This window comes from Tachysurus vachellii, chromosome 25 (assembly GCF_030014155.1).
Source record: "Tachysurus vachellii isolate PV-2020 chromosome 25, HZAU_Pvac_v1, whole genome shotgun sequence".
Classification (NCBI taxonomy): domain Eukaryota; kingdom Metazoa; phylum Chordata; class Actinopteri; order Siluriformes; family Bagridae; genus Tachysurus; species Tachysurus vachellii.
The window spans coordinates 7,668,867-7,696,353 of record NC_083484.1 but is presented as its reverse complement, the minus strand read 5'-3'; the positions used below and the strand labels follow the sequence as shown (position 1 = coordinate 7,696,353).

Sequence of the window (27,487 nt, the reverse complement as noted above, 5' to 3'; positions counted from 1 at the left end):
AATATTCTGCGGTCATTCAAGCTTTTTGTCAGCAGTTATACCTAAAAACACCAGTCAGATTCAATACAATCTTCTGTAACTGGAGCTGGAGTCCCTAGATAGGATTCTTCATGGGAACTGCAAACTAACTCATTTTTTGTTTACATCATTTACATCTGAAAATCTCTTTTAATGTTATAGAACTTAGTTTAATCAACATTTTAACAAGATTTAAAAAAAAAAAAGCCTTTATGTACTACAAACACCCTATAAATAGGCATGTGACTAAAAGGCCGGTTAAAAGTGCATCTAATTAAAGTAAAATTTGTGGGGGAAAAAAGATCTCTAACGGCTAAACTGTTAAAGTTGAATAAGATGAATAAATGATTTTTCTTTTAGTTACTGAGCCTGCTCCATTTCCACTCATGAACACAAAACTCATTTTCATTTGTCATTTCTGTGCCAGAATTTTGCTTTGTAACTGAGGTCAGTATGCTGCTGCAGTAAGCTTCTCATTTTATACGCATAAACCATGCCATCCACCAAGAGAAGACATGTTTAATTCCCGTGGGAAATGATATTTAAACAAAGATGTAATTTTTTCTTTCTTCTCCTAAAGCTGTCATTGAAAGCTAGGCATTGTGACCACACATCAGGGTTGATTGATTAATAAACAGGGTTTGTTAGAGAAACTCTAAATCTTTTATTCATTGATTTTTACAAATTCATATCAAGAAAATCACTAACTTTCAGTGCCGGTCACAAGCCTGGACAAAAAATGGGTTTGCCATGGCTAGCAAAGATAAAATAAAATCTAGTTGTCACCGCAATCCACCACACTTTCATGAGGCTTGCCATGGTCATCAGCTAGTGTTGTGATCTTTTATTACATGCTTAATATGCATAAAATCAAGAAGACAGGCATATCATTACCATCAGAACCTCATCAACGGAGATCAAATCGAGTGCACTCAGAGGAATGTACCTATAGGATCCACTGCATAGGAAACATCTTCAGAGGAATGTACAAGGGGTGTACAACTAAATATCTTTACATTTACAGTACATTTGGGAGGAAGCTGCATTTTTTTGGGCAGCATGTGTGTTTCCAAGATAATCCTGTCCCGTTCGGAAGGCAACACGAAACAGCTGTCTTAAAAGAATCACAGGGGGCTCGGTTTGGACACCCTGGAGGGAGTGTCAACACATTGCAGGGCACAATCTCACACACACACTCACACTCCAAGCAATTTAGAGTTGATAAATCCAACCCACACATGTCTTTGGGAAAGGAAACTGGAGTAAGCAGAGGGAACCCCTTACGCATGGTCAGAACATGTAAACTCACATGTGCACACATGGTGAAGGTGGATCTCAAACCTCCAACCCAGGACGTGTGAGGCAAATGCCCTAAATAAGCCACCATGCCTCCCTTATATTTGTAACTCATTCATTCATTCATTCATCTTCTACCGCTTATCCGAACTGCCTAAGGTCACGTGGAGCCTGTGCCTATCTCAGGCGTCATTGGGCATCAAGGCAGGATACACCCTGGACAGAGTGCCAACCCATCGCAGGGCGCACACACACACACACACACTCTCATTCACTCATACAATCACACACTACGGACAATTTTCCAGAGATGCCAATCAAACTACCATGCATGTCTTTGGACTGGGGGAGGAAACCGGAGTACCCGGAGGAAACCCCCGAAGCACGGGGAGAACATGCAAACTCCACACACACAAGGTGGAGGCGGGAATCGAACCCCGACCCTGAAGGTGAGGCGAACGTGCTAACCACTAAGCCATCGTGCCCCCCTATATATGTAACTGTATACAGGTAATTGTGTAAAATGCAATTCTATCTGTTTCTTATCCTTGCGTGCATGTAGACTAGGAAAGCCTATTATACATTTTATTACACAATAAATGAGTGTTAAGTTGACATGAGTTGATGGTGAGTGTAGAGAACATACTGTTTATTAGTCTACTGGCTGCAGTTATCCATGAAGCAATACTTCCTATTTTGAGCAGTTGGCTAACCCAATAAGCTGCACAATCCCATGTTGCTTCCTGCTGAGCCCTTACGATAAGGAAGATGCATTAAACAACAACAGTGGAACTGAACAAAGGTCAGCCTTACTGGATCAAAACACCTACATCCTGGGGAGACACAATTACCTCCCTTCAGCATACATAATCACAAGCTGCTGCTGAATCCAGTTGGATAATACAAACAGCTTCTCTCCCACATGCCGAATCATTTCTTCATGTCTCATATTTGCAGTCGTCTTTCATCACACTGGACGTGGCGGCCCAAAGGCACATTAAAAATAAACAAGGACAATAAAGGAAGATGAAAAAAAGACAGTGTTGGAGGGATGAAACGGCAATGACTGAATCCCTCTAAAGAATTGAAGAACAGACATCAAGACGTCTGGTGTGATGGGAAGACAGGGTAGCAAATGTCAGAATAGGACCAAGACATAATTGAACTATAAGACATAAAACTCAAGACATAATTCAACAACACAACCATGTTTACTCTAAATCCAAAGGCCAAATTTTACAAGGTGTGGGAAAAAAATGCACGAACGAGACAATGCTATCACTATAAATAGACTTTTCTTACTAGCATTAGCCTCTGGATTAGAGTAAATTGTATTGAAGCCTTGAATTTCAGGAAAGGTTAAGGGCACACAGACACAATGCCTACTGCTTTTAAAGTGTGTAATATGTGTATATATATTTGTCACATCCAACACAGAAGCCTGTGTCCAACCACATGTCAACCCATAGCATGGCACAGAACATGCATAAAATTCCCATAATTACCAAGTCAAGTTCACAAGGCTCATGCATCATGCTTCGCAATGGGAACTCTTAAATATCCAACCTTTAAAAGATGCAAAGCAAAATCAAGACATATTCCAGTTAGTATATTATTAGAAACACTAACGGCTAATCCATAGGGACTTGTATGGTGGGCACAGATCACATAAGCATAACAATGAAAGCTCTTCAGGACAGAAGACTGCCACAGTTATGTATTTTATTTTTAGCTCTAATCAAAAAAGCAGAGAGAGAGAGAGAGAGAGAGAGAGAGAGAGAGAGAGAGAGAGAGAGAGAGAGAGAGAGAGAGAGAGACTGGTGAGGGAATGGTCTTTATTCACATATACAACTTTTCTTCACATATCCCAGCTAAGAGTGCTTTATTAATCCTTTATTAATCCTGCTTTATCAATCCTATCATGTTATTAGAACAGTGGTAATAATATTAAAGTCTAATAAGATTAAATTCAGATAAAATAATGTAAAGTTCAAAAACTTTTCACTGGCTGTAGATTTTATTTATTTGCATTTCATTATTTTTGCAGAGACACTTATACACAATAGAATTTACATAAACTATATGAGGCACAGGAAGTTTATTAGACATTGCACACTGTGTAAGAACTTGAATCTGAGGTATACTTTTGCTAATGAATTTCACTATGGATACATAACTGAAAATGTCTAAGAACTATGTTTTCTTATTAATGAATCTTTAATCAGTCACACAACTTGCATCTACAAATCCTGACTTGATGTTGCAATTTGCTTCTTATACTCCTACATCCCTCGCTCTGTTTCTGTTGGTCCCACTCTGCCACTTTTGATCAGATCATTTTAACTCTCCTTTTATCTCCTACAAATCTGACGATAGTTTACTCATGCTTTTACTTCCACTTCTTAAAAAGAGATCATCAGATGAGGAATGTTCTGTACAGTGCGTAAACGCTCTGAGGTGCTTCAAAAGCCGACCAACTCCTCAAGGGTTCAAATATAGAAAAATCAATCAATGCCTCATATATGCAAATTGTTCCTGATATCTCCACTATGGTTCCCTTCTCACTTGTGCTCACATGAAGTTGCCATCCAATGAATTTGATTTGAATGTACAGTGCATTATAACCAATTCGTATGACATTTGAACTTGCACTTTAAAGAGTTACAGTGGAACAAATATACCCACTTAAAACTTTCTCAGCTCTAATGTTTATTTTAATCATGTGGTGCAGTTCTCTTAATAGGGTTGTAGACTTCACTATGCTTTAGGAGCACATTCTGTACTGCTTATCTCACACAGGTTTGTGGGGAGTCTGAAGTCTATCCCTGGGGACTTGGGACACAAGGCAGGAAACACCATCGACAGGGTGCCAACACATTACTGGTACAATCACACACGGACAATTTTAGAGATGTCAATCAACCCAAAAAGAAAAAATCTTTGGACTGGGAGAGAAAGCCAGAGTACCAAGAAGCACATAGAGAACGTACAAACTCCAAAAACTCAGAGGGTGGAGGTGGGAATCGAATCTCCAATTCCAAGAGGCATCTGATTGTTTTGTTGTTTTATTTCAACTTTAAACAAAGAAAAAACTTATAGGTCGCTGTTCAATCCCCTTTAAATATTCCCCTTTAAGTTTTCTTCAAAGAATTTGTTGTTTAGAAAGCCATGACATCACTTCTCAAATCAGAGTAAAGACAGTAAATAGTTTTAAAAAATCTATGTCTGTGAAAACTTCTATTTCTCGATGATCCATCCTCAGGTTACATAAATACATTTGGCCCACGGTCGGCAAGATGACGAAACCTTCCTGGTCAAAAGCGATGGTCAATCACAACAATGGCTTCTGTCATTCGAGATGAAAGCTGTCACAGAGGGTTTGAGCATGTTACTGAGAGACAGATACTGAAACTAACATCTCTGTGTTGGAGAATTGGAAAGTTTGAGACATACGCACATGGTGCTGCTGTTCAGATATCATCACAACATGAATACAGTATCTTACTTCTGTGAAAAATGTGAGTACACCCCTCACATTTTTGTAAATATTTTATTAGATCTTTTCATGTGACAACACTGAAGAAATGACACTTTGCTAAAATGTAAAAGTAGTGAACGTACAGCTTGTATAACAGTGTAAATTTGCTGTCCCCTCAAAATAACTCAACACACAGCCATTAATGTCTAAAACGCTGCCCACAAAAGTGAGTACACCCCTAAGTGAAAAGGTCCAAATTGGGCCCGATTAGCCATTTTCTCTCCCCGGTGTCATGTGACTCGTCAGTGGTACAAGGTCTCAGGTGTGTTAAATTTGGTGTTATCGCTCTCACTCTCTCATACTGGTCACTGGAAATTCAACATGGCACCTCATGGCAAAGAACTCTCTAAGGATCTGAAAAAGAGAAATGTTGCTTTACATAAAGATGGTGTAGGCTATATGAAAATTGCCAAGACCCTGAAGCTGAACTGCAGCACGGTGGCCAAGACCATACAGCGATTTAACAGGACCGGTTCCACTCAAAACAGGCCTCACCATGGTCGACCAAAGAAGTTGAATGCATGTGGTCAGCATCATATCCAGAGGTTGTGTTTGGGAAATAGATACAGTATATGAATGCTGCTGGCATTGCTGCAGAGGTTGAAGGGGTGGGGGTCAGCCTATCAGTGCTCAGCTTCTTCTAATGATGATGCACACAAAAGCCCGCAAACAGTTTGCTGAAGACAAGTGGACTAAGAACATGTATTACTGGAACCATGTCCTGTGGTCTGATTAGACCAAGATAAATTTATTTGGTTCAGATGGTGTCAAGTGTGTGTGGCAGCAACCAGGTGATTAGTACAAAGACAAGTGTGTCTTGCCTACAGTCAAGCATGGTGGTGGGAGTGTCATGGTCTGGGACTGCGTGAGTGCTGCTGGCACTGGGGAGCTACAGTTCAGTGAGGAAACCATGAATGCCAACATGTACTGTGACATATTGTAGCAGAGCATAATCCCCTCCCTTTGAGGACTGGGCTGCAGGGCAGTATTCCAACATGATAACGACCCCAAACACACCGCCAAGATGACCACTGCCTTGCTAAAGAAGCTGAGGTTAAAGGTAATGGACTGGCCAAGCATTTCTCCAGACCTTAACGCTATTGAGCATCTGTGGGGCATCCTCAAACGCAAGGTCTCTAACATCCACCAGCTCTGTGATGGAGGAATGAAAGAGGACTCCAGTGACAACCTGTGATGCTCTGGTGAACTAAGAGGGTTAAGGCAGTGCTGGAAAATAATAGTGGCCACAAAATGTTGACACTTTGGGCCCAATTTGGACCTTTTCAGTTAGGAGTGTCCTCACTTTTGTTGTCAGTGGTTTAGACATTAATGGCTGTGTGTTGAATTATTTTGAGGGGAAAGCAAATTTACACTGTTATACAAGCTGTACACTCACTACTTTACACTGGAGCAAAGTGTCATTTCTTCAGTGTTGTCACATGAAAAATAATAAAATATTTACAAAAGATTTGAGGTTCTGTGAGATACTGTAAGTGAGCCAGACAAATGCTGAGCCAAGGATCATCCAGGTGGCCTGTATAATAAATTTGACACTTGTGAGTCAAGGTTATTTTCTATCATGCAATTAAAAAATGTGTGTGTGTGTGTGCGTGTGTGTGTGTGTAATAGATGGGGAAGGATGTAGGTTTATAATTACCACAGGAGCAATAAGAGAGTTCTTCAGTTCTCCCTATCCAGTGATTGGTGAGACAACTAAAACAGTTGCATTTTCAGCTCTTAAATACATCCAGGTCCCAAGGCATTCTGGGTAAATAGAGATAAACTGTGCGGTTGTGGCTAGTGCGAGAGCATGACACAGCAGGGCAGAAACACCAGCAGGGGAGCTGTCAACCAGCATCCATCTTCCCTCGCTCAGTGTGCAATAAAGAGTGGGAGGCTACACACATCGCCTGATCTTACACATGAACATTCACCTTGAGGAATTCCTGGCAAAATGCATCAAAATATAAACATGCTGCATATAAGTCATTTATCAAAACCAACACAATGCTCTATGGAGAATATTCGATTACACACATGCATTGTCAATAAAAATCTATTAATTATTGCATACAGCTGGTTTGTAATTACCCCCTTGCCTCCAACCGCACCCCCATCCCCCAACAACCCCATCCCCAGCCCTATTGCTCTTTATTAAATGGATAATCGACCTCAAGGACTTTACCATCCTACGAAAGCTTTCCAAGCTTTCCTCATTAGCAAGCCTAAAGGGTTAATATCCCGAGAGGGCTATTACAGGAGAATCATTCCTTATGAATGATTCATATGATAAGTGCTTTTGGAATTGCCATTAGGGTATGACAGGCATACTAACATATGTATCAAGGTATCAGTCATAGCCAGCATCCCTAGATAGACAAAGGAAGGAAAGGAAAGGATATTTTGTTTTAAATCTTAATTTATAATAACCTTAAATTTATTCTGTGACTACAGTAAAATTAGGAAACATTAGGAAAATATGTAGATAAATAACCAATAGAGGGAATGCCTACATCTCATTATATCTCATGTAATTTTCTATGTAACAATAATATAATAAAATAAGCCACAAAATTAATTTATTAATAAATTAATTATACCACAAAAAAAGGCATTTCACAATTACACACTCAATTATCTATTTATTTGACTATTGATTTAGTCCCTTAAAGCCAATGCAAATTCATCTGGCTATGTGTCTGTGGTTTGTCATAGCATGCTGAGGACTGGGTGTTGTTCTGTAGCAATCCATTTCATAAACTGTATTTAGCATGGATTTAGAGTGTTTTCAGAGTCACTCTAGTCACAGAGTCTTTCTCAGAGTGTTGTTGAAAAGCATGCTACTCCCACCTTTGGAAATCATGACGGCAACAGCAATGCACGATTGTACTAAAGACTAAAAACAAAGTGGTGAAACAATGACCTTCTGAAATAGAAATTTATTCAATGGCACAATATTAAACCATGAATCCCCATGAGGACTTGGAGAAGAAAAAAAAAAGAGAAAAAGATCAATGTGAACACAATGCTGCTGATAAACAAGGTGGGATAATATTTTACAGTGTTTTAGAAAACACTGACTCATTGTGTTGTGTTGATAATGTAGTTCTTGAGGAGTAGGTTTTGTACGGACTACATGTGTTTTTACAAAAAACATGCTGAAACATAGCAAATCTAGACATATTTTACCTTCCCGAATGGCAGATACTATACAGTAGTGACAGGAAATACCTCTCCATTGCTTTAGAGAAGCATTTCCTAGTTGTTTAGGGCAGCAGTACCATTCACGTAACAGGAAAGTACACACGTTATAAAGTTTGTTATTTCTGCTTCATGACACAGATTCTTGACATGCTGACAATAGCAGGAATGGAATCTGGAGGAGGAAGGATGTGCTTTGGAGTTTTTCATGCATTGTGAGGCTTCCTTAAGTACTCAGGAGGGATGGATGCAGATGCAGAAAGGCAAAATGAAAAGTTGAGAGAGCGACTGGACCCATAACTACACAATAACTACACAAGGCTGCTTATAATATTAGTTGGAAGTTCTAAAATCCATAGGATTGAGCATTGTTTTTTATTACAATGTCTGTGATGGCATAAGTATAATATTACTGGAGCAAAATATTACACACACAGAAATGGATGTCAGTAATGTTTCACGTGATTTTGTGTTTAGTTTATTAACTCTTAATACTCCACTTTGTCTGTGTGTTTAACAAGAGGTGTTACGGATGCACCGTCTCTGTGACACTGGGTGAAAAATATCAGCCCAAGTAGAGACCAATCAAGTTGAGGGGTGTTTCTCTCTGTGTAATCACCTGACACGAATAGACTGTATAAAGATATAGTCTGGGCTTAACAGAAATCAGCTCTAGTCCTGCATCATGATGTTTTATTTTTTAGTTTGTTTGTCTTACAAACTGTCAATTGCTATTGGTTCTGCAAAAGAGCAACAATTTGTTAACAACAAATAATGTGATATAGATATAGATACCAAAAATGAAACCACAGAAGGAGGTTAGCTCCGCTTGTACATTAATAGCAGTCCCTCCAGGATTTCGAGTTATTCCCAAATTTGCATTGCAACATGCAGAGTTTTTGTGCTTTTTGTTGAAAACTACCTGAACTGGCAAAATTGCAAACACAGGATTCTTCTCTTAAAGTCCTACCACTGAAAACGCATGTAAGAGAGCTTTGGCTGATTGTTTGTTGTGATGTCTCATGAAAAAATATATGCAGTAATTTTGAAAAAATATGCAGTAATTTTGAAAAAAAAAATGCAGTAATTTAGAAAAAAAATGCAGTAAATTTGAAAAAAATATGCAGTAATTTTGAAAAAAGAAAATGCAGTAATTTAGAAAAAAAATGCAGTAAATTTGAAAAAAATATGCAGTAATTTTGAAAAAAAAAAATGCAGTAATTTTGAAAAAATAAAATGCAGTAATTTTGAAAAATGGCCAAGCATATTATCATTTTTTTTTAGCAATGAATACAACTATAACACAATATTTTGTTCATATCCTGCAACACTTCCTGAGAATGTGACTTCACATGTATAAGCTATGTAGTTTAACACAGCCATGTTTAATTGTCAGTCACTGACTTCATACACATGCTGCCAGATCACAGCCCAAATCAAGCGCACATATATCATAGTCATGACATTTCATCAAAGAGGAAAGTGGACCACTTTATTAGATAAAAGCTCCAGCCACTGCAGCGAGAAGTTGTTGAGTCAGGTCTTTAGGGATTGGGATAAAATTTATCCAAGCCATATGTAATAAGAAGGCACATCTGAGTCATATCTGTGCTTATTACCAGTGTATGTGAGATGCTGGAGCGCTAAGAAGAAATGACATGCAGATGTTGAAGACAGCAAATTAACACCAAAAAATAACACAAGTGCAGATTAGTGCAGAAAACGCCTACATATGACCATATATAGGATGTGATGTGGCCTGTATTTTTTATTTATTTTTTATTTGGCAAAAATGGAAATTTTGGGCTTAGGATCATAACAGCGATAGTCTGCAACAAGCACGACTAACATGTATTATTCATCATATATGACGCATGCTCAACCAAACAAATGTGTAAAATGTTTTGCATCAAATTCCTGATTTTATTTTTATTTTTTGAGTTCATTTTCCTAGTTACAGGCACCTTGTGTATTGGACAGCCCAACGTTATAATAATAAAGACGAATCTAATCGCATCTCTTTATACTTAGAAGATATCACTTTTCCTTTAATAATCTTGGACTCATTGTTCTGCCCACATTGCTCTTGATGTATAATCAAGTGCAGATACAAAGAAAAATACCTTTAAATTCAACCCAGGGAGAATTTTTTTCTCTTAACATCAAATTAGGTATGAGCACAATTAACTCTACCACCATAGTTATATCAGTTCTTGTATTGATGGTGATATTCTCCTACACTGCAGTCAGTGATTATACACCATTATAGCAAAGTGCTGTTAAATTCTCCAATCTGATTGTTCACTAGGTGTTGATTCAATTTTCTATAAAGCAGCTCATAAATTCCAGTAATAATGTGGTTTTAGCTATAATGCGGTTTGTACGTAGGTTAATATTAACACCCTCATGCTAATATTATTGTTATTCACAGGGATTTGTCTGGCAAATGCTATAAATGGTGTAATAATATGTAATACTAGTAACAAATAAATTTAAAGTGTTGTTAAATCGTCGAGTCTTTGACGTGGCTCTGTAAGGAGATGTTTATGAAAGGAGTCTTTGAGTTCAGGTTAGGTATTCTCTCGAACAGTACCTAAAAGTACATATAAATGGTTAAAAAACATAGTTAAATATTAATCAATTAGGTATTTTAATCTGGGAGGTTAGTCTTTAGTATGTTTGCGGCATATCTTCTGGGTTGGGTGTTTAATTCCAAACTCTTCCCTGTGTACATGAAGTTTAGACATTCTCCCTATGCTTTCCTCCTGCACTCCAAAGTGCACTCCAGACTCCAGTTTCCTCCTGCACAAAGATATGATTGTAGGCTGACTGGCATTCCTAAATTGTCTGCAGTGTGAATGGGTGTGTGACTATGTGTGTGATTGTGACCTATGATGGGTTGGTACCTTGTCCAAAGTGTCCCCTGCACTCGTGGTTCCCTGTCACCCTGTGTGGGATAAGCAGTACAGAAAATAGATGGATAGATGGATATTCTAATCTGTGACAAACTCCCTTGTTGATTATTTTACTTTAACAATACAACCGTCGTGTTTTAGTCTTTACTCTATTATGCTAAGCTAGCATCAGGCTTCAGTCTGTATAGTACTTGAGTCATAGTAGCAAGTAACTATTTTCACCACCCTGTCCCTTAAGCCCTTCAAATGCTTCCTAACAAGCCTTCATTACTTCATGAAAGATAGATAAAAGGCTGATGCAAGGAGATCAACCTTCAGCTCTTTTAAAGCCCTTTCAGGCCTCAAGCATTTTTCACATATCGTTAGCCATGTTGTGAACAAAGCAGCAGTTTGGACTCTAAAATGGCTTCATCCTGTCCTCAGCTCTAACTCGTGTTATTAAGGGGCTTTAGCTCGGATTAATGTCAAATACGTGATATCCATCAAATGGTTTCAGCAGGCACTTCTCTCACACATAATGAAGCAATCAACATAGCCGGCTTAGCATGCTAATTACACTGTGCTAGCCTGCTCACCAGGGATGCTAGTCACCAAAAAAAAGAAGGGGGTTGTGTGTGTGTGTGTGTGTGTGTGTGTGTGTGTGTGTGTGTGTGCATATCTGTGTGCGTGCATGTGTGTTTGCACAGGCATTTAATTACCAGAAGACGGAAGGCTGTTTGAAGGCAATGTCATCAGTTATGACTAAATAAATAAAGAATGAAACAGCACAGGAATGTCTGCCAGACTAGTGCAGGCTAAACCAGACTAGCATCATGATCAATCCTAATAGCAAAGTGCACAATATTTAACAGAATTTAGTGGTGGGAACTCAAACAAATAGTGTAATATTAGAATAACACAATTAGAATTACACACAGGTGAAACCAAAACTAAATCGACTACAAGCCATTCTACTGTAAAATAAAGCAAAGTTACATTTAAAATGTTAGCGAGGTTACTTTTAAAATGAAGTATTGATTATAAAGTAATAAACAAAGCACTTGGGAATCATAAAAAAAAAGTATAGGAATAAAACACTTCAGGACATGCTGTTATTGGAAAATAATCTACTTTGGGGGTTAAAGGGCATCACTATAAACAATTTCACTATAAAAGTCTTTTATCTCCATTTACTTCTTTCTTGAATTTATAAGACAAGTTAGAGCTTTACCTCTAACTGTAACAAAGCACTTACACTGAATATCTCTTCTCAAAATGTTCATAAACATCTCTTCACAGAAAACTTCACCAAACAATTATCCACACGTTCATCTGTTTATGAGTTCCTGCCTTACAAACCCCTATAGGTTGTTACTATAAACACGAGAACATTAGAATCAGCACAAGTTTACTTTTTATTTCTGAAAACGTGATTTGTAACAGCGTCAATGCCAGAGATGCTGTAGGAGATGGATCACCACCTACTGACCAATCAGAATTGAGCATTCAATAACACTGCACTCACTCAATATTTAATGATGAAAGTCATTCAAAACAAAAGGCTAAATTCTGCACCTGAGCACATTTCCTCCAGCGTATCTATAGAAATTATAATTATTTGATAGATTTTTAGGCAATAAACTTACTCAGAACTTTAATCATTAGGATGCTTTTATGTAAAGCAAATTAAGCCTATGACGTTTGCTGGTGTTTGTGTGGCTAGAATCTAGCTTACTACATGGAGGTGGGTTGGTTTTACGAGGCAGACTGTGCTACTGGATTTGATGGATCACTGTAGAGCAGACGAGACGAAAATCAGCCCAGAAAAAAGTCTGCCAGATGGAATGAATGTCAATGCTCATTCACTGGCCTGTGTATAACTGGGGTAGTTAAATGTCAAATGCCTCACCCTAGGGACAGAACATGCTCCAACAGTACACTGAATATTAAAACCCCTTTCACCTTCCTGCTCCATCATTTGTTTAATACAAATCATCCTCAATATTTTAATTTCATTTGTCCATTACACATTTGCTGCTTAAGGAAAGTATTTCTGAAGAGTTCTACAGTGCACATCCACTATGTGTCTTCCATAGCATCTACACAATCCCGTCATACAATGCTGCCTTTTATTACAGTGTCCATAAGGAACAATCAATCTATATATAAGACAGGTATCAGAAGACCAGCAGGTACACACACAGATACTGGTGAGTTTGAAATAAGGAGGTAAGCCAAGTAGGAAAGGGCAAATAACTTTAGGACACAGTACCCTTGTGTAATTAAAGTTTTATGTGTAATTTAGTTCAGGATTTTGACTATGGTACTAAGAATGTGGCAGTAATTCAGTCAGTCTGTGACTGGTGCTGGTGCACTGGAAGAATAAAAAGACATAATGGTCCTTTAAAATTGGTGTGTCAAAGAATCCCAAGTGAGAATTGTGATCTCAATATTAAGTCAAATTGTGATTCTTCTTTTATTATACAAGATATATATTGTTGCAATTTGATCAAATTACATCAATAAATTTTTTTGAGGGATGAACATCATTCATTATTTACCTTCAGATAAATATATACTGTAGATCAGTCATGAAACATTTTCTCCCACGCTGACTAGTTCCACATCTATATAATCCTTTATTATTCTGACTAACACCCAGGATAGGCCCCAGCAAGCAGCAGGAGAATTCATCTCTCTCGCCCCTTCTCCTCCCCAACACCACATGCTTAGGTCTGGCTACAGGGGGACACAATTGAATTGTGGTGCAGTAAGGACCTCCAAGGTCTCAAGAGTCAGTCCTGAGCACACGTATTGTCTGTTTGGAGTTTCTTTTGGTGTCCTCTGATAGACTGGTGTCCAATCCGGAATGAACTGTCACGCTTTGCATCCAGTATGACTGGGATAAGCTCTGAATCCAGCACAACCCTGACCAGGATACAGCAGTTACTGTAGATGCATGAATAAATGAGAAAAGAAATAGAACAGACAGCCAGATTCTCTCAGAGGTTGTTGTATTAACAACTTGCTCAGAAGATGATTACAGGAAAACCTGTCATGAAAGCAAAAGATTTTTCCTCCCTAGAGGGGCAGAAATATCATTAGAAAATACCATTACTGCTTATACATTAAAACAACAGCACTGAATGAAATTAATGCAAGGCCTTTCCTTACTGTGACGGCGTTGTACAGTATATATTCACTGGAAAAGTGACTGTACGAATATGCAGCAAACCCAGTCCAGGTTACCACACTTCATTAGTGAATTACAAATGTACATGCTAAAATAAACAGCTCTGCAGTGTACACAGATTCTCCTCTGCAGAGACGCCTATTGCTGCAATCACACTGGCCAATTTATAGTCTTTCACAGTCACAAACCAAAACGAAATGCTAAGTCATCTGTTTTCTTGTTGGCTCAAGACGAGAAATGAGGAGGTGCCTTCCAGATGAAGCAGAGTAGGAGAACGCTTAGCATAGGCTTACATCCAAAATGACACACTTGGAAAGGCAATATCAGAGATGCACTTAAAAAAACAGGGACTCCATGGATTTATTATTCATGTCGTACCAAAGGTACAAAATCCGACATTGCAACACCATGTCCTATAGTAAGTCTGCTGTCTAAGTGTAAACATACAAGCAAATCTCCATCCGGAGTAAAGGTCCAATGGGGTGGTGAAGTAGATCATTGATTGTTTGCAGTTTGGTTAGCCACTGAAAAACTATTGACTATTAACGCACACTGATATGGATTTATATTGGTAATGACACACCATTCACAAGATTGTAACCGCTTTATCATGGTCAGGAACACATGAACACAAATGTGGAATACGGTCTACATGAAAGGTGTAGCAAAAGTCTATAGTATAGACCATTCAAAATGTGGCAATATACAAATATAACAACATAGCTTGAGAAATGATTATGAAATTATTGTTTATTATTACTTACTGGTATGGATCATCTGCCCATCCATCCATTTTCAGTAGCACTTGTCCGTCTCACGGGGAGCAAGGTGACGAACACCCTGGACAGGATACTGACCCATCGCAAGGCACAATCCGACACACAATGAAAATGTAATGATAACAGAAGCCTACTACGCATATCTATGGAATGCAGGAAGACACCACAGTGCCTGGAGGAAACCCCTGAAGTATGGGAATAACATGTAAACTCCATGCACACAAGGCAATGGACAGAATCAAACCCCCGACCTCAGCGGTAGAAGGCAAATTTACTAACCACTAAACCATCATATCCCCCACTTACTAACATGGATGACACATCACAAAGAAATGTTATTTTTGTAAATACAACTTGAAATATTGGTGGACACGTACTTTTTCACCTGTCAATCCAAATTGACACCAGTAAATTACGAGCACCTATGAGATACAAAATAGCTTTTCCTCTGAATGTGTTAGTCTGGCCTGATGCCAAATGAGCAGTATTTGGTTTGACACGTTTCAGGCAAAGCATGTGTTTGCCCCACCCTTCCTGTCTCATAGTTGCTGTGTGATGGGGTGGGCTGTCTAGTAACCTTATAGTGCACGCAGGTTGTAGACATTTTAATATTCATTTCATTAAATTCTTGCCAATGTTTAACACAATGGTTAAAGGCTTTGTAGCCGACAGTGTGCACTGAAAGTGGGTTAATCTAAGGTTAGACATATAATATAGACAGTGTCTGGTGTCTGTAGCCCTCTCAAGGTTAAACTACCATGAGAGAAAAGATGGGCATCCCAGACAAAGCCCCAGAGTGGAAATCTTTCCCATTGAATCGCTCTGTACCACCCAGTGAATGCTATTCACACCACTGTCTTCTTACATTCCAGCACAGGGACTGAAAAGTCACAGCTAATGTTGAGCCAGTGTCAAATGTCATTCATTTTGTGTACGTTAATGTGAATCAACTGATAGATTCCCCATGCGATGGCAATAAATGTAGGCATTTTACAGTAGACAAAATCTTAAGTAACAATCATTTGTATAGGACTGCATTCCCTTTTCTTCTCAGTTTTACTTCTGAAAACCACTTCATTCGGAACGCAAATGATTAGGATCGCAGCAAGTCTATAGCGGTATTAGTTAGCAAGAGAGCTGTGTTTATAACAAAAAACTACAATCACTGTTGATCCTGGAATGTGCAGAACTGTTTGTGAAAGTGAGATTGAGGTAATAATATTATGCTGTACATTAGTATGTTCTGTTCACATTTTATCATTGCCAATACTGTATTTGCAGCCGGGTTTTGCACCGTCCTCTGCAGTCATCCTATTAGTGGCCAGAACCTTATTGTCGTTTTTTTTTTTTGTCTTTGTTCACAATGGCACTAAAGTGACTGCTGATGAGAAGGTTACAGTATTCATCCTAAGACCTCAATACATAATAAAAGAGATATTTTATAATGTGTCATTTTTGCTGCAGCATCAAAGCCAGGCTAAAAAACATGAGTGAAGCTGCTATAAAAGAAAATAAACTAATGCTGGAAAGAACTGTCATGCTTCATGCTTCATGGTGCTGAGATGGGTTGAGTGAACTGGATACTCAGTGGAGCCATGGCTGAGCCTGTAAGGCTCTACTGTCAAACATTAAACATCCACTATTTCCCAAAACCTTCAGTGTATCCATGGTAATGGAGTTGGCATAAGCAAATCAACTACACACTACTTTGTCACTCACACACACTCTTGTGTTGCAGAGTCTGTTATTTGCCTGGTTGTTGCTGCTTTAGTCATCATCGTGAGCAGCTATTTTGGCTCTATGGAAATTAATTTGCCAACTTGATGTCTCTTTCCAACTTATCCAATATTAATGTCATCTCAAATGACCAGACAGCTCTACTCTTTCCCCATGGGAAACAGAAGCAGCACAGATAAGGAGTCGAAGAAAGACAGAGTGCTTAAAAAATGATTATCATAAAATTATTTAAAAGGTGCTGCATTAATAGAAAGAAAGGTAATGAGTCATAGAGTGAGTTTATCCAGATCCATCATTCCGTTCTGTACATGCAACACATACAGTACAACGTACATACTGTACAACACATGACGATATCTTCATGTTCCTCCTTTTACATGCTCACTAAGCAACTGCGAGAAAATAATTCAGGAATGAACTAAAATCAGATATTAAGTCCATCTCTGATGAGGTCTTAGATGACAAATTACTTGCATAATCAAATCTAGGTCTCCTCTAATAACTCAGTACACCGGCCAGTACATGCTATTGCATACAAATGGAATGTGTGTCAAAATATGACATCACTGTCCTTAAATGGAGTGCCAAAAAAAACAACCTACTCTTGATAGGGCTATTTTTGATGCATCAGAAGAAGTGGACGGGTTAGTCTCTCCTTTGCTGGTCCAAAGTCATGCACTACACTACAGTTAGATTTCCTCTCTAACTCTTAAATGCTGCCTAAAAGAACCTAGTTCAGATCTTAGCAGGAAATATCTGGTGTTGTTTGCCATTTAGATGTTAGCGAAAAGGTCAGGCATATGTCAGGTTATGTGGGAGAAAATCTGTATTTGACAATCCTGCTTGAATGCAGACCTAGCTTTGAGTATTTGAGTATTCTTCTTTGGATTTGAGCTCAGAAGATATTCCACTAGAGCTGTCTCTAAAAATAGCCAATAAGAGGATCAGCAGCCATGAAATGAACTGAAGGAAAATTAAGCGTAAGAACAAGAAACATGAGAGGGCTTGTTTTCAGAAGAAGAAAAAAAAAAAACAATTACAAATTCTAATTGTGCAGTTATACAGCTGAACAAATCGATCATGCATTGTTTTGCATTATTAGTACCTAAATGATTATTAGGAAAGCCTACATATTTGTGCAGTGTGTTCATGAAAAAGGCATGAAGCTGCAAATAAAGTACAGTTTGCTCTTCTGTTTTTTACATATCTGATTGAGAGACCTTTTTGAAATGCAGGACCTGTAGGTTTTGACATTTGCAATTACAGCTCTACAATTACAGCCTAACAAGGGCTATATATTAATATTCATATTTCATGCTACATATTTACATTTTTAAAGGGCTGACTCAATTAGAATGTGGATTTTTTTTAACACAGGCCAAACAAATATAGAACATTTTCATCAGGGTGCTCACATATGTTTATTAAATTAGATTTTTTTTTTTTTTTATTTGTAACGTTTGAGATTTATTTGAATTTATATAGTATTACGTTTTCATTTAGTAAGTCAAGTGTGAGAAAAGAGCATAATTGCAAAAATATTATAAATGATAAGTAAAGAATAAGATTAAAGTTTAAGCACCTTAAAGTGGATTCTTTTCATAATGCAACCTAAAGTGCATCATTCTTTTAACCCACCCAATAATGGATGCTTTTACACAACAGAACATTCCGAATTGTGTTATTCTGTGTATAATTAAAATGTATTATTAATGATACATTGTGCTTTTTAATTGTGTATAGTTACTTTTTTAATTGTTATTAAAACAACATCTACAAACCAGGTAAACCCTGTTATAATTTACCTTATCTATAAACAGCCTCTCCTGTACTTTCTGTCTTGAAGAAAGAAAGAAAACACAAATGTGCTGTTTCTGAGGAACTGGAAAGGACAAACGTCTTTGTAAGTCAGTATTTGTGTTTGGAAACTTATTGACTTGAACAAAGCACTGACACCTGAAACTCCCTCCATAAATGTTAAATAACCCTCCTCTTACTGAAAAGGTCCATGGCATAAACAAATACACATTTTTTTCATTTCATTAAACAATCACACATTTTGTTCATTGGTTCATTATTAGCGCTCAAATTATCTGGACTGTTCACATTATGTAAGAGCTTTAACATATTAGAACAAACACTGTAAGATAAACGCATCATGATAGAGCTGGAACTAGTGTCAGAGCTGCTGTTATGAAAAATTAATGCAAGATAAATATACCTATAACATCATGACTCGTCATCTATTATTACTTACTGATAGATATTGAATGAAATGAATTTAACTAAGCAAGACCATTAAGTAAGTTAAAAGAAGAAATAATTCTCCAGTATGAACATAGGCACAGGCTTTCTGATTCTCTGCTATTCTCTGCTAAATATAATGTAAACCTGGAAACAGTCGACTTTGTGAATACGAGCCTTGAGGATATTATACACATGAAAAGCAATGTGTTGTCTGCCAAAGAAATTCAACATGAAACTGGGTTTTTCATTTTTTTTTTATTATTAAACACTTCGAAATCAGTGCAGAACTTAATCAGCTAACCGTTACTCACAGGGGCAACAAGGTAGAAACAACTAATAATGTAGCTCTTGCGAAATAATCGCACTGAAAGTTCACGGAAATCTGTAAAGGTAATAAACAAATATTCATGATGAGTCATTTTCTCTCTAAGGTATTGTCATGGAAACAGGATAATCTAGCACATGACATCCATTTGCCAGTTGTAGAAGTCACTTTTTACCCCAGAGACTGCTTCTGTGGTCACTTATTGAGAGGTCTATGGTTATTCGTTAGTAGCCCTCTAACCTTTTTGCTAAAAAGCTGGGTTGATTAGAAAAAGACAGACTGCTAAAAATTAAGTAAATAAATTAAGCAAGTACTGTATGTAAGTAAGCTACAAAATCACATGACCCCTTTAATGAGAGAAGAGGTAAAAAGGCTAGAAGAATCACCCCCTCTTTCTTAGTCCTACCCTCATCCCAGCCGTACTAATCCTATTATCCTTTTCAGAGGGCCATAGTGCTTAACACTGTTGATATTCTTTGATTATAACCCCCTATGTATGCACATTTCTAACCGTTTGGCTCAGGATGTTGTGGATATGATATGCTTTCAGGAATAATCAAAAGCGGGAAAACGTTACATCAGTGCTATTACATACATGTTTTTAACAACACAAGAAAGTGTCCAAGGATGCTAGCTTTATACTTACAGGGAATATTAATTCTGCAAGGGAAATCTTTGAGCCCTGAATGTATGTCAAATATGCAGCAAAGCTGCACTTTTAGCTGCTTTAATTAGGCGACATGCAGAAATGAGCTTTAAGCTCAAGCCCAAGAGGAAAACTCCGCCTTATGCAGAAAGGGTACCAGAACTTTTAAAACATAACACATTTAACTATAAAAAAAATGTTTTCTAGAATCGAACTTACTCAAGAGGCTTAAAGAATTACTAGTATTACATTCAGAACCAAACATATGGTATAAATAGGAATTTTACACAATCAAAACAGCTTGACTTGGAAGTCATCTTTTTAAATACATATACATACATTTTTTTCTAGCTTTTCACAATTTTAGCAAAATCATTGCATGTAGTTAAAACAATGTATTATTAATAATTGAACATTCACTTGTGAGACACTTCCTTTTTTACGTAATGAATATTAAACTAAGGCTCCATTACGTATTTAATCTAGATGCTCAAAGACCTGCAAATACATGAAAGGGACAATTATTGAATATATGATATGGGGACTCATAAGAACGATCACTTGCATTCTAAGTGATGTAGTCAGGGCTCAAGTTTAGCAAGTGTGTGGAAAATACACACAGGAAAGCAGTGAGTAGCATGGAGAGGAAACAGGAAAGGAATTTCTGGAATCTCCCATGTACACACTTCATGCTCCATCAGTCAGCTACTTCCCTCCTCCCTGCTTCCCCCGTTCCCCCTCTCCCTTGTCATCTTCCCCTAATCTTCCCCAGTCTAATAACATTATTGAGGTAAAGCACCAATCTGCTTTTTTCTGTGAAGCTCGGCATCAAAACCTTAATTCACTATCACCATCCTTTAGTACCTGCTATATACTGTACGTTCATGGGATCCAGTTAGAATGATCACTTCTAGAAGAAGCAAAAACACAATCATATTTTGCAACAAATATCTTGTCTTTAGAAGTCACTAGATTTCTGTTAGAAATATGAAGATCTTGCCCCACTTAGTATTTTCATTAGGTCTGCTGAATGGTGGGAATTTCCCAGGCATTTACACATAGCTGCCAGATTACAAAGAATGACACTATAATAATACGAGGATTCCTCAGTGGTTCTGCTTGGAGCCATTTATTTCTAAGTAATGAGTGTATATATTCGTATGAAGCCATGAAACTATTTAGGTTTACAAGACGTTTCAGTCTGGAGGTGTGTCTGCATTGGTTTAAAAGTGGTGTGAGATCCATGGATGAGTCCATTCTTACTTGTAATAAACCACTTAATCTACCTTTATATCTAAACAAACTGGAACCATGGCTTTCCATTACTGAAGATTACAGCCTGCTTCACTGTCTGCCTTGATGAAACTTGCTTCAGAGGCAATTGGAAGCAGTTAATGACATGCAGTACAGTATTTGCAGGAAAACAGAGAAATAATGCGTTGTTTTCGATTCAGGCTGCTGCTTTTTCCTGTCTGCTGGCTAAGGACGTAATGGTGCAATCAAGTCCTGCGAGGTGTTTATGCACAGGCCAATTTCCACACCATACCAAACAAAGGTTATGTTCCACCCTATGGTACTGTACAGACTAGAACAATTCCACTTACCGGACAGTACTGTATGTAGGTGTATATATTTATTAGGACATACTGAACCAGGAAAGACAGAAAAGCTAGAAATGCAACATGCATATTTATTGTTTTCTAATGGTTATAATCCAATTAGCCTCTTGGAAAACCTTTCCAGATAAAAACTTAAGGACATGTGACTGCAGTTACCTCATCATTAGGGAGACCAGGTACACAACTATTTTGACTCTTATGATACTAAACTGGGTCAGTGTGTGTGTGTGTGTGTGTGAGACTTTAGCTGGAAGATGTCAACTTTGAATTTTGTGGTGTCACATGAATCGTAAATCAATAGCACATATAGATTTGGTGTGTTGACCCCGATGAAGCAGTCTTTTAAAGTACAGTGCTTAACATTCAAAATGGAGGAAGTGCTGATTTTAACATCATGTTACGCAATCAGTTGAGTCTGTTTAATTTTTTAATAATAGCTTAGCTAGCTTGACAAGGTTGCCCAAGTCCCAATGTACAACATATTTTATTTACTATATTTATTAACTCTGAGTTAATTTAAGATTTAGATTTTTACAAAGATGACAGGTACGACTAAAATGTGCTAAGTGCTAAGTTTTGTGCTAAGACTGCAGCTTAAGATTAGATTTTTCAATACCCCCATCTATATAGTATATGGTCTATATTATAATGGTATATAGACCATTACATTTCAGACAATACAGCAGTTATCATATTATCCTATCCAATCATCCTATTATGCTGCATGGGGTACGGAAATGGGTGTGAAATAATCCTAAAGACCTCTTTATGTGATCAACAGCACACGATTTCCATCTTGATCAATTGTCTCTTTCCAAAAAGGTCATGCCGTCATTTGCACTTGATGTATCCAATGCCTCTCTTCACCTCTCAAACTCATTTCACATGCTTTTAAGCTCAAGCCTGACACTGACACTGAACAAGGTGTCAGCTACATATGTCATTGGCTTGCCACTTGACCCCAACCCCCAACCCTCTCCCAAATGCCTATTGGAGAAACCAGCAGGGAATTGTCGTGTAGAACAAAGCGGAGGTTGGGGGGTGTTCTCTTAAGGGCTTTGGATAACATTCCTAATCACAATGGCCTCTGAATACCAAGACTTTTAATTACTCAGTGTTCTTAAACATTTACTGTTTTACTGCGTGATTAAAAGAACAAACTCTACTGACTAGTGGGGAGTGCTTTTATGAGAGTGCCACACTGCTGGCGTCACAATTTAAGAGAGTCACTCCTGTGGAAGTGGAACTGAATATCAATGAACCACAGACTAGCTGGATTCCACTGTCAGTATTCAATAATAATTAGCAAGAACAAAACATGTCAATGTTCTATTCAAATGGCACAGTTTGTGTGCACACAGGCCAGTATTTCAGTTTGTAAAGACAAACGATTGCAAGGGAAAAACTGTATTAAAATAGATATTTATGCAGTGTGTATAACTGTCAGTTGCTCAAATCTACATGAACTACATGCACATCTACTAAAAACCTGAAAATCGAACAGCTTTATCAGGGAAAGCTATTATGCAAATTGGGCATAAATCGAAATTTATACACAATACTTGGTGCAAACACGGATGTATAGATCATAATCTGTAGTCAATGCTTACAGATAGTATATTTTCACTGAATGTGCATAACATTATGTGAACAACTCTGAAACGTCTGAGAGAGGCAATCATTACATACTATCTATAGAGAACTGGCTGTGTTACAGCAGAGAAATCACCTGGCTGTGGAGTTGGGAATCCCTGCACTGTAGCATAACAGAATAAGACATAAGAACCCCTGGGATATAACAGTAGAGTTATATAACAGTATAGGTTTTAGAGAACCATGGTTTCTGCCCTAAGGGAAATTTCCAGCCAAGTCATCCTATTGCACATTAAGAAAGAAAGTCAGCTATATTTTTTATTCACACAGAGGGAATTGTTAAAAATGATTCCAGCCAGGATGGAGCGCTTACTTACCTCATACTACGATGTGGAAATGGATCAGAGACGCCGGGAGCGAGGCATGATGCAGGACCGCTGTGGATCCTCTTAGTCCTGGGAATAGGAGAGAAGAAAAGTTGGAATGGCTTGAGTGCGCCTCCTCCGTTGATGTTGCGTCAAGTGCCTACAACGCAACATGTGTGTGTGTGTGTGACAGAGAGAGAGAGAGAGAGAGAGAGAGAGAGAGAGAGAGAGAGAGAGAGAGAGAGTCAGAGAGACAGTGAGAGAGAGGAGAGAGAGACAGAGAGAAAGAGAGAGAGACAGAGAGAGAGAGAGACCGAGAGAGAGAGAGAGAGAGAAAGGGAGAGAGAGACAGAGAGAGAGAGAGAGACAGTGAGAGAGAGGAGAGAGAGACAGAGAGAAAGAGAGAGAGACCGAGAGAGAGAGAGAGAGAAAGGGAGAGAGAGAGAGAGAGAGAGAGAGAGAGAGAGAGAGAGAAAGAGAGAGAGAGAGAGAGAGAGAGAGAGAGAGAGAGAGAAAGAAAGAGAGAGAGAGACAGTGAGAGAGAGAGGAGAGAGAGACAGAGAGAGAGAGAGAGAGAGAGAGAGAGAGAGAGAGAGAGAGAGGGAGAAAGGGAGAGAGAGAGAAAGAAAGAGAGAGAGAGACAGTGAGAGAGAGAGGAGAGAGAGACAGAGAGAGAGAGAGAGAGAGAGTGAGAGGGGTTGATTAAACGTCACATGTTCACGTGAATCCTTGACATTCAGTTCTCTTCTTGTGACTCAGTTTAACTGTCACCGGCGGCGTCACTGCGCGTCTCCCGGTGCTTTAGACCCATAAAGCGAATCCGTAATGAGACCTAAAACGCTGTCATTCTGTGTGCTGTCGAGTCCCACAAACAAACGCAACGCCACAAACCCTTTTTTTTCTAATCGTCTATAGGAGCATTTAAGAGGTTTTACCTTTTACTCTGACCGGCGCTCGTGGTGAGGCGGAGAGTCTTGAAGCGCCGCCGCCGCCGTTACACCAGTCGCGCGCACCGGATACTCGCGCGTCACGTGAACGCGCGCCGCCGCTCATTCAAAATCGCTCTTCTGAGACTTTTATCCCGGAGATCGTATTTATAATCCCAGAGACCCGAAGTGCTCCCGTTAATCTGGAGCAGCTGCTGTGTGGGTGCTGAACGGTGATCTAACACAAGTCCCGGTTGGTGACGGTCACTCCGGTGGCGCTGACAACATGTTCGGTTTGCACGAGCTCGGAATGTTAATGAGCACTTATCGCTGCAGCAGCAGGTTTTTACTGGGTCCTGGACTCAGATTAGAGACTCGATGGTTTAACATGAATTGTCCTGTTCAATGCAATGAGACAGAAGAAAACACAAACCACCAGATGTTATTTATTGGTATTTGGGCAGATATTTAATCAAATAGGGACATCAATCTTTCCCAAAGAAAAAACAGAACTGTGGAAGACTTTATTAAATAAATGTAAAATAAGTCAAATATTTTACTAACTAACATTTTTTAAAGCAGAGATGTGCATAAGGAAATTTTAATGGCTAAGGAAGGACATGTTTTTTTTACAAATCTTGATGTCAGTATATGAACATTATTCAAATGAAACTTATCTGGTTTGTGCTGCATCATCTCTATGCTTTACATTAAGGGTGAAGCACAAACTGGGAAGGGCAGTAAGGTCTAGAAGTAGAAAAACCTACTGGGTATATCTTCTGTTTTCACAGCTAGCCACATAATCGTCCTGATGCGACAATTGTCACAAAAAATTGTCAAGGAGATAGATTAGTTAATGTGGAACACCTACAGGAGAGCGAATGTCGTCTGACGTTGGGACGACACAAAGGCTTTGGGGCAGGATGGGTTGTTACGTGATCGTGTAAGCAAATGTCAGATGATTTTCCACTGCTACCTCTGCTGCGGTTGCCGCTGCAGTGGATCCAACAGACTATGTGCTGCTCATGAGGAAGTGAGGAATCTCTTTCTGGTCTACCCTAAAGGTGACCATGGGATTGCAAAGACTGGTGAAAGCATACACTAAATAGCCAAACTTTTGTAAACCCCTAATCAAAACATCCCTAAGTTTCTAAGATCCCATTCCAGATTTAATTCCCTATTTCTATTATAGGGAAGACCTACTAATACCTCAAATATATGCTTTCATTTATATATATATATATATATATATATATATATATATATATATATATATATATATATATATATATATATATATATACACACATACACATACACACACACACAGTTCAGGGAAGGTTTTAATAAATAGCTGTTCAGGGAAGGTTTTCCACTAGATTTTGGAATATGACTGTGGGGTTTTGCTCATTCAGCCACTAGAGCATTAGTGAGATCAATCACTGATGTTGGATGCGAGGGTCTGGCACATTCCAGCACATCCAAAAAGTGTTCAGTGGGGTTGAAGTCAGAGCTCGGTGCAGGTCACACAAGTTCTTTAACTCAAACCTTGTAAATTTATGTCCATATAGACCTTGATTTGTTGCACATAAGCTTTGTCATGCAAGACTATGTTTGGAGACCTTAGTTCCAGTGAATTGAATCCTAAGCCTACAGCATACAAAGACATTCTAGACAATTGTGTGCTTAAACTTTGTGGAAGGCACTCGTGTGTATGATGGTCAGCTGTCCATATACTGTACTTTTGGCTTTATCTATACTTTATAGTATAAATAGGTCAACCTCATTCATTAGTGGTAAGTGAGTATTGTCTGCGTTAAGGATCAAAGATGTTTTATGTTGTAAGTTCAAACATCACTCTGTGGCAGAATTTTGACTTTACTGCCAAAGATACCGGCACTGCAGCCAATCGATCTATTTGCCCTTGTGCCCAAGCCAGCACTTTGCAGCGTGAGGTTTCTCAAGCACTACGTGGAAAACTGCCAGCTGGCTGGTCACTGACACAGCTGTGTGTGCTTTGGGGAGCACCAAAAAGGGGCTCTGCTGTTTAAAGACAGGTTATTGAATAAAGGAAATGAGTGCACAAAACAGACCTGAATACAAGTCAAGAGGTGATCTGTTTCATTAATTGTCATTTAATGTAATCTATGGCTATATTTCAAAGTGGCAATAAGAGGAGTGTCTGGAGTCTGGCTTGTGGACATTTGTGAAGGCTTAAGATGTCTGAGATCTGCCAGAGATGTATCCGAGATCTTCTGCCTGTGAGTCGAGCTAGCTCAAGAGTTCTTCAATTCTATACATTTATTTATACAACAGTTAGATCTGGTACTAATTTGATATTTAGTGTAACACTGCGATGCTTCACTATATGTATTATTTTAGCTCGACTTTGATCGCTACATAAAATTCCAATTTCTGCAATTTTTACCTTGACGCATTTATATCGCAAGCTGTCGGTCAGTCAAGCTGTCGGTCAGTCAGTGCATTACATAGCAACATGCAACACTTAATCCAGCTTTGGCTTCTTTTGTAAATATTTCTATTAACAAAGCAAAATTAACAAGATATGTGAAACAATTACATTTACAGCATTTGTTTGTATCTAGCAGTTTTAAACAACTCAAAATATGCTACCGTTTGCTGGAACCCACCAATTTTTTTTTTATTTTTTTTTTTACTGGAACAAGTTCCTGACACTTTCTTGTTGCCCAGTTGTGCCCTGTTAGATTGATTGTTTAAAAAAATGAATGTCTACTTTTGTTAGAGCCCTGCCAAGTCTGAATTTGTTGTTAAAAAAAAGAAAAGAAAAAAACAACATGAAGACCAGAGAGCTGCCTATGGGAGAAAAGCAAGTCATTTTGAAGCTGACAAAAGAGGCATGAAAGTCATTGCACAAGGATTGGTCATAGCTAGTAGAACAATTTGGAATGTTCTGAACTGCTGTGTGATCCAGACATCAAACAAGTCAGCCAAAGAAAACAACTGCAGATGATGACAAACTTTTGTGGGACCTGTGAAGAAGAAATCAAAACAAGTAGGTAAAATCAACAACAACCTTCATAGGGAATAGGGCACAAATATAGAGGTTATACCACAAGATGCAACCCACT

General features: G+C 38.4%; 1 protein-coding gene across 2 annotated transcripts in view; it reads right to left on the bottom strand.

The window, feature by feature from the left end:
- Nucleotides 1-24,644, bottom strand: part of tmem108 (transmembrane protein 108) — a 62,241-nt gene extending 37,597 nt beyond the window's left edge. The window contains exons 1-2 of one of the 2 annotated variants that reach the window (XM_060861773.1): nt 24,387-24,644; nt 23,464-23,611 (exon numbers count right to left, since the gene is read on the bottom strand). The gene's annotated coding sequence lies outside the window, so the exon portion shown is untranslated. The remainder of the gene's footprint in view (nt 1-23,463; nt 23,612-24,386) is intronic. The other variant, XM_060861774.1, reaches the window with a different exon arrangement.
- Between the last annotated feature and the right edge of the window lie 2,843 nt (nt 24,645-27,487).